This window comes from Palaemon carinicauda, chromosome 23, assembly GCF_036898095.1.
Source record: "Palaemon carinicauda isolate YSFRI2023 chromosome 23, ASM3689809v2, whole genome shotgun sequence".
NCBI classification, from domain to species: domain Eukaryota; kingdom Metazoa; phylum Arthropoda; class Malacostraca; order Decapoda; family Palaemonidae; genus Palaemon; species Palaemon carinicauda.
This window is the reverse complement of record NC_090747.1, coordinates 2,431,351-2,439,826: the sequence shown is the minus strand read 5'-3', so window position 1 is coordinate 2,439,826 and position 8,476 is coordinate 2,431,351. Positions and strand designations below refer to the sequence as shown.

Genomic DNA, 8,476 nt, shown 5'->3' with positions numbered 1-8,476 from the left:
TTAAGTACTCTGAATCACTCATATCATGTATCTATTAAAATGTCGCCGCACGAGGCATTGTATGGTACTCCAGCTAGAACGCTTTTCCACATATTAACCCCTACAACTAATTTATCAAATCCTTTAAAGGAAATTATAAATGCAAGCATAAGTCAATATGATATCTTTCGAAAGAATTTAAAAGACTCACTAATTATAATGAAATGGAATCATGATAAAATAGCAAAGCCAACTAAAACATATACCGTGGGTGATAATGTATACATACAGGTAAATGTACGTAAAGGACTTAATTAGAAACTGACACCTAAGTTTGAAGGCCCCTTTAACATGTTGGAAACATTAACGGCCAATAGATTTAAAGTTCAAAATATATCCTAACCCGCTGATGAGAGAATTGTACCATTGGCTTACATAAGAAATCAAAATAAGAGAGAAGGAAGTAAGGGAAATTTTTGTAAAGATGAAACTTGTATAATATTTGTATGTAGAGAGAGAGAGAGAGAGAGAGAGAGAGAGAGCACCCACCCATTCTACCCAACACCCTTACATGGCCCCTTTCGCCCTAAGGCAGTTGACAAATCTAGTTCAAAACATTTAATTAAAGAGAGACTAATGAAATAGTTAGCATATCTACAAACCACAAGAGTACGTATCACAGAATATAATTTCATCAACGATTACCAATTTCACAAAACTGCGAAGCAAAGATATGGTTGGTAAAATGACATCACTAACGTTTAAATCATAAAATCCAGTTGAATGGTTAATATATATATATATACATATATACATATATATATATATATATATATATATATATATATATATATATATATATATATATATATATATATATATATATATATATATATATATATATAAGAACCCACTGTCATTCCTATCATCATCAGCAAACAGGACGAAGTAAAACCCTACATTCACAAAATGTTAAAACTGCGTATAACATTGAACCTTGCATACATACTGTATATAATTCATACACAAACATACACATAGTATGCTTTCTCTTTATACACGTAAATGCAGCCTTTCACCTTACATTCCCAGCCTCAATATGCCAACTATAACCCCAGAATTAAGCAACTATAAACGATATAACACTTTTATTCGGTTTAGTACCATAGCCTCTGTACCACTGCTTGGTATGGTGGACTAAGAATCAAAACCCAGAAATTTTTTAACTTCAGTAAAATGTTCAGTAAAAAAAAAAAGGCAGAATTAATGTGAATGAAAACGAATAATTAAAAAAAATATCACCAAATTGCATATATATATATATATATATAGAGAGAGAGAGAGAGAGAGAGAGAGAGAGAGAGAGAGAGAGAGAGAGAGAGAGAGAGAGAGAGAGAGAGAGAGAGAGTGTGTGTGTGTGAGAGGGAGTATGAGTCAAAAAACAAGGTTTAAAGGATACTTGTGAGTGGCAATAGAGTGTGTGTGAGAGGGAGTATATATATTATAGTAGACTAAAATTTTCTTACTGTACTCACCAATGTCACAGGGACTTCAAGCAGCACAGGCCCGCTGGGTTCTGTAAAGGAAACAAGAAATACAGTTATTGCCGACCACAATAAAACAATCAGTTCTCTTCCAATGTTTTCAGAGTGATTTTATATCCATCAATATTGATATTTAGATAACCTAACCAAACTCATCATGATGCTATAAGCCCCAGGGCCCCACCAGGGAAAGTAGCCCATTAAGGAAAGAAAATGAGGAAATAAATAAACCAACTCGTAAGAGAATATAGTCCCATTTCTTGGTTTCATCCATCAGACTTCTCATAAAATATTGAAATTAATAAAATCATATTCTTTTATATAAGTTAACCTGGGAGTTAAACAGTTCAAAACACTAACAAATCTCAGCTAAAATGGTTAAATTCAATTACTTAATCATCCTATAGTATCATTTAGTCTCTTGTGAAACGAAATAATAAATTTATTTTGATTTGGGCTGAGGTATGAAAGGAACAATGTATAAGAATACAGGTTAAATCTATATACCACAGAGGAAAATATTTTTTTGTCTGGGAGAGTCAAAAGATATTTGAAGTGAGGTACATTTTCTAGATTGAATTATTGAGTTCTGGGTATCTGAAAAGCTACAATGGAGACCCAGGATTTCATTGAAGAAAATACTTAATAGTTCGGAAACTCTGGTTGTGATGATTTGCCAACTTGGTCCCACACTAAAATAATTCGAATTGGGAGAAAATTTAGGCTATTTATATGATCAATTGTGTACATGGTGCTCCGGTAATGGCTTATTATTAAAGTTGGGAATTGGTGAGATTGACGATTCTTACTACGTAACAGGAAGGAACTCTGGAATCTTCAGAAGAGCCAACAACCATTGGGAATGAAGACTCTAGAAAATGTGAGTGTACTATTATTTTGAAGTGTTATTATATCTATCTTCACTTTATTGGCATTGCCAGTGTCACTATCAAGACAACAACTGACATCATGGAGTGCATTGTCCAGATTCATTACTGACCAATGGGACCAGAGAACTAGCAGCACATTCTTTCCCTCTCTTATAGTTTCCTTCTGGCTTTGGTGGTAGTCACCAGTTCCAATATTTTTTTTTTAAGGGCATTTCTGTCTATAGGTAATTTGTAGGAGTGCACAGCTTACGCAGCAAAGGTCATGCATACATATACCAAGGCACTTCCCCCAATTTTGGAGGTAGCCGACATCAAACAAATAAAACAAAAAGGGGGACGTCTCCTCTCTCTGTTCCTCCCAGCCTGACAAGGGATTTAACCGAGTTCGGATGGTACTGCTAGGGTGCCACAGCCCACCCTCCGACGTTATCCACCACAGATGAAGCTTCATAATGCTGAATCCCCTACTGCTGCTACCTCCACGGTCATCCAAGGCACCGGAGGAAGCAGCAGGGCCTACCGGAACTGCGTCACGCGATTGTGACACAGTTCCGGTAGGCCCTGCTGCTTCCTCCGGTGCCTTGGAAGACCCTGGAAGGGGGAGGTGACAAGTGATAATGACACTCCTCCTTTAGACAATTCATATCATCAGTCTACTTTTGGTTGATGAGCTTAATAAGCTCTTGACGTCATTGGCTCCCTTGAGAATTCCAGTGAATCCTTTTTTAAACCCTTTTACGCCCGGGCTATTTGGAAATTTCCAACCCTCAACCCCCAAGAGGTTATTTTTTCCCATCACATTTTGCAGTACTATACTTTTTTTAAATTGCCCTAACAGGCTTAATTTTCGTCATAGAGAGGTCAGGTTGGTCTCATTCTCTTGGAAAATGCCTGAATTTTCTCAAAAAAAAATTATCAAAAATATGAAAAAAAAAAATTTATAGCATTGTTTTTTCAAGGACGTACCGGTACGTCCATGGGGGTAAAGGGATGGCTTTTGTGAAACGTACCAGTACGTCCTTTGGGGGTAAAAGGGTTATAAGAGGTAATTCTGGTCATGTCCGATAAGCTGCTAGACCTAACCTAGCTCCATTCCTAAGTTGAGCCTAGTGTTAATAGTGTTTCAGTTAGGGTTCTGAAAGTTTGCTGAGCAGTGCAGACTCCAAAGCCTCTCCAAGACCCTCAAATTCTTTAATCACTTTAGGCCCTTTTGCTACTAAACCCTTGCAGGCTATAATCCTGGTCGCTCTATAAGAAAGAAATAAAATGTTGAACGAAAAGCCGAGAGAAATAGAAGAAAAATGGTCAAAAATGAGAGCAGAAATTGTTGAAGAGGTGCTGAGAAAGGTGAAGAATGAAATAATGGACGAGGTCGTAAGTACAATTAATATCAGGTTTAGCCAGAATGAATTTGAAGAGATGTAGGGCAAAATCAGGTAGAATTAGTTAAATCAAAAGTATTGCAGGAACTAGAAGAAGAGGAGGAAAAAAGAAGGAGTGTGTGCAATTTAGTGCTGTATAATGTACCAGCTGAGCTCGGCTGAGTCCCTGGTTAGGCTGGAGGAATGTAGAGAGTAGAGGTCCCCTTTTTGTTTTGTTTCATTGTTGATGTCAGCTACCCCACAAAATTGGGGGCAGTGCCTTTGGTATATGTATAATGTACCAGAAAGTGAGAGGGAGGAAGCAGAGGAAAGGAAAACAGAGGATACTAATTGGTGTCAGGATATTTTCAGAAATAGTTTAGAGCTCGAGCAGATAGAGATGGAACAGGTAATAAGGCTAGGGAAGCGAAATGAGGGGGGGAGGGGACGACCTAGGCCAGTGCTTATTAAATTTAAGAATGAAGAAATGAAGTGGAAAATCCTAAAAAGTGCTAAGAAACTAAAACATGAACAAGATCCTTTGAAAAAAAGAGTAGGTATAACAAAGGACATGACGAAAAAGGAAAGAGAGGCTATGTCAAAACTTAGGGAAGAGCTCAAAGAAAAACAAAATAATGGAGAGAATGGCTGGATGATAAAAGACGGGAAACTCCTCAGAGAACAGGGGGCCAGAGAAAGGAGGTAGAGATAGGACCACAAGAAATGCAAAAGGGGAACAGAAAAAGGAATGAATACGGATCACGCGACAGACCAACGGAAGAGAATAAGAGAATTAGTTTCAAAATGATAAATACACAAGGGTTAACAAAGCAAAAATACATGGAAATGGAGAGTTTCCTAAACGATAGCTAACTGAAACACAACAAAAAATAGATAAGATTAATATAAGTGATGGTACAATTAAGAAGGAGAGTATGAGGGACTTTAAAGATAAAAAAGGAGGGGGGTTAATGGTGATATACAAAGACGACAAGGATATAGAAATGGAAAAAGTTCATTCGAAGAACTTAAGATATATTGGAAGTAAAAGGGAATATCCTTAAAAAGAAAGTGAGACTTATTGTAGCATATATGGATTGTGGCGGGGATAGGGAAGGTAAAGAGAGAAACGTAGTGATACGAGCAGAGCTAGAGAAAAAAATAGAGGAAGTTGAGGAAGATGAAGCACTAATTATAATGGGAGATTTTAATGGTTATCTAGGCTTCTTGGGATACCAAGAGGAGAATGAAAACGGAAAGAAAATACGTACCAGTACAAAGGATGTACTGGTACGTTTCACAAAACCCATCCCTTTACCCCCACGGACGTACCGGTACGTCCTTGAAAAAAAAATGCTATAAAATTTTATTTATTCATATTTTTGATATTTTGAAAAAATTCAGGCATTTTCCAAGAGAATGAGACCAACCTGACCTCTCTATGACAAAAATTAAGGCTGTTAGAGCAATTTGAAAAAAATATACTGCAAAATGAGCTTGGAAAAAAATAACCCCTGCGGGTTAAAGGTTGGAAAGTTCCAAATATCCTGGGGGTAAAAGGGTTAACTGCTAGTGTATCTGATTACTTTACAAGAGGCATGTGTCTACTGCAAGGAAAGAAAATAGGATTTTTTTCTTTATTATTTTAGAGGTATATGTCAATAAACCAAGTTGCTGGAGAATAAGCAATATAACCACTAGAGGAGGTTCAGATATATAAAACTATTCACCTTCGTAAAACCTATAACTCAAAATTGATATTCCAATGATAAGCATAACCACATACCAAAGTTAATTCGCATAAATAGTCAAAGAAAAGCAGAAATTTTCCAACCATAATAATACTAATAACATACTTACCCTCTTTGAGGGTTTCCTTTAGTTACAGAAAGGGACACAGCCAAGACTTTGAAGATATTGGGTGCCACTTATCTCCACACCGTAATGTGACGCTTACGCTGACAGCACCTTTCATGGAGCTACCAGAGTCATGCCTTGATCGCTGCAAGAAAAAAAATAGATTCATACCTATTCATATATTAAAGAAATGTTATTAAACCAAGAATTTAGGTTATACTCGATACATTTCAACACTAACCTTTCATGCGTAATGTTATCGATATTATGAAATATGTTCATATTCACATTTTTATAAAGCAATCCAAGAAGGAATTTAAATGATCTAACAAAATTAATCTGTGTGATAGAGATTAAATCTATACTGTAGCTTACAGTAAAAAACAAATCAGTAAGTAAAAAGGCTAACAATTCAAGGAGAAGAAACAGGAAATGGTTCAAAGGAAGACAGTAGCAATGGATCTCCATTAAAAACTTGATATAGAATATGAAAAAATAAATAAATAGAACATTATGACAAGCATTCCCAACAAGATACAGTACATTCTTCTTACATACATATACCAAGGCACTTCCCCCAATTTTGGAGGTAGCCGACATCAAACAAATGAAACAAAAAAGGGGACGTCTCCTCTCTCTGTTCCTCCCAGCCTGACAAGGGACTCAACCGAGTTCAGCTGGTACTGCTAGGGGTGCCACAGCCCACCCTCCCCCGTTATCCACCACAGATGAAGCTTCATAATGCTGAATTCCCTACTGCTGCTACCTCCAGGGTCTTCCAAGGCACCGGAGGAAGCAGCAGGGCCTACCGGAACTGCGTCACAATCGCTCACCATTCACTCATATTTCTAGCACTCTCTCCTGCCTCTTTCACATCTATCCTCCTATCACCCAGAGCTTCCTTCACTCCATCCATCCACCCAAACCTTGGCCTTCCTCTTGTACTTCTCCCATCAACTCTTGCATTCATCACCTTCTTTAGCATACAGCCATTTTCCATTCTTTCAAAATGGCCAAACCACATCAACACATTCATATCCACTCTTAGCTTCTTACATTTGCTTAATAATATTAGTTTAGTCGAAGCATATTTGGCTACCACCACAACAATCCATGTTATATAAAATGGAATTCTAATAATAATATTGATTATTCCAATAATCACCTGATGATTAGAGCGCTTCTCTTTCAAAGTTGGTTATTTACGGACAAATTCTTTGTTTTCTTCCTCACCTTATCCCTATATTAAGTGGCTGGTAATCTGATGCGTCCTCTCCAATGCCTTCTATCAAAGGCATCCTCTTCCCCCAAAACCTCTTCTCTCCACATCATCCTTCACCTTATCTCGCCATCTAATTCTATGCCACCCTCTTGATCCTTCTCCCCCTAACAGGTTCCTCCCATGCCCTCTGAACTCCCTCCCTACCATCCATCATCAACATGTCCCACACCACCAGTCGTGACACACTTATCTCTGTAATCTTTACTAACCTGCCATTTATCTTATTTCATCATTTTCCAACCTTTCAAGCAGTGATATTCCCATAATCCACCTTAGCAGTCTCATCTCTGTTCCCTCAAGCTTTACTTCCGCTTTTTTTCTTGAAGCCCAAGTTTCTTATCCATACATTTAACATGACATCTTCAAAAACACCGAAACACAAACCAATAAAAACAACACATCTGGATCTCGCTGGTGCTAGAAAGGAATGAGGGTAGAAGCGTGGGTAGTGGTAAGGGTGGCGGGAGGGTAGTCGTAGTAGCGGGCAGTAGTCGGATGTAGAACGGCACCTCGTAGTATCGGGGGATATTGAGGAAGGAGAGGACTAATTGATAAGGGACCTCTGGTAGTGGTTCTAACACGCCCCAGTTACTATACCGACACTCTTTTAGAGTGAGCGAGCTGGATTTATTCCTGGCATTCCATGCAACTTTTTCTCTGGTATATTTAGCAGTACTGATACCTTAGAAATGGTGCTTTAAGGAGCATTTCAGTGGGCGACACAGGACCCTCGCCCAGAAATAGATTTTTCCTTCGTCAAAATCCCTTAATTAGTGTGCTATAGGTCTTGACTTTTATCTTGATTGTTATTTTCTGATCACATACCACTCCTGCTACCTCCCTCCACTTTCCCCATGCTGCTTTTATCCTACTCTCAACTTCAGCCTCACATCCTCCTCCTGATTTATAGTAGATACCAAGTATCTAAATTGTTCAACCTGTTTTATAACTGCTCCATTACTTTCATGTATGGCTATTCTATCCCTACCTTCCTTACTGCTCACCAAGCAGGCATCTATCCAATTCCTGTTTGCTTTCCTTGTAATATGGGTAGGAGCCTTATTGTGATGTATCAAGTTAATCTCAATAATGAGTAAAATTGCCTTTACACCAGAAGAGAGTTCTATTAAGAAAAACCGAGGGGTAGGTGGCATTCAACTTGGTGTGGGAATTTTTGCAATTTCAGGATAGACGTTTGTGCTTGGCCAGCTTCGAGAGAGAGAAGCACTATGAAAATCAGGCAAGATTCATAAAAATGAGTTTTATAATAAACCTATTACATGTACTCACAATTAACCCTTTTAACCCCCAATGGACGCACTGGTACGTTTCACAAAACCCATCCCTTTACCCCCATGGACGTACCAGTACGTCCTTGCAAAAAAAAAAAATGTTTTTTTTACATTTACATATTTTTGATAACTTGAGAAACTTCAGGCATTTTCCAAAAGAATGAGACCAACCTGACCTCTCTATAACAAAAATTAAGGCTGTTAGAGCAATTTAAACAATATATATTAAAAAATGTGCTAGGAAAAAAAAAAACCTGGGGGTTAAGGGTTG

General features: G+C 37.8%; 1 long non-coding RNA gene across 2 annotated transcripts; it reads right to left on the bottom strand.

Moving 5' to 3' along the window:
• Window positions 1-1,507: 1,507 nt before the first annotated feature.
• On the bottom strand, window positions 1,508-6,241 carry LOC137616900 (uncharacterized). 2 transcript variants are annotated; one of them, XR_011039509.1, is made up of 3 exons: window positions 6,190-6,241; window positions 5,635-5,776; window positions 1,508-1,555 (listed from the first exon to the last, which is right to left on the bottom strand). It is a non-coding gene; the product is annotated as an uncharacterized lncRNA (long non-coding RNA). The 2 variants fall into 2 exon arrangements; XR_011039510.1 differs by having other exon boundaries at window positions 6,186-6,234.
• Between the last annotated feature and the right edge of the window lie 2,235 nt (window positions 6,242-8,476).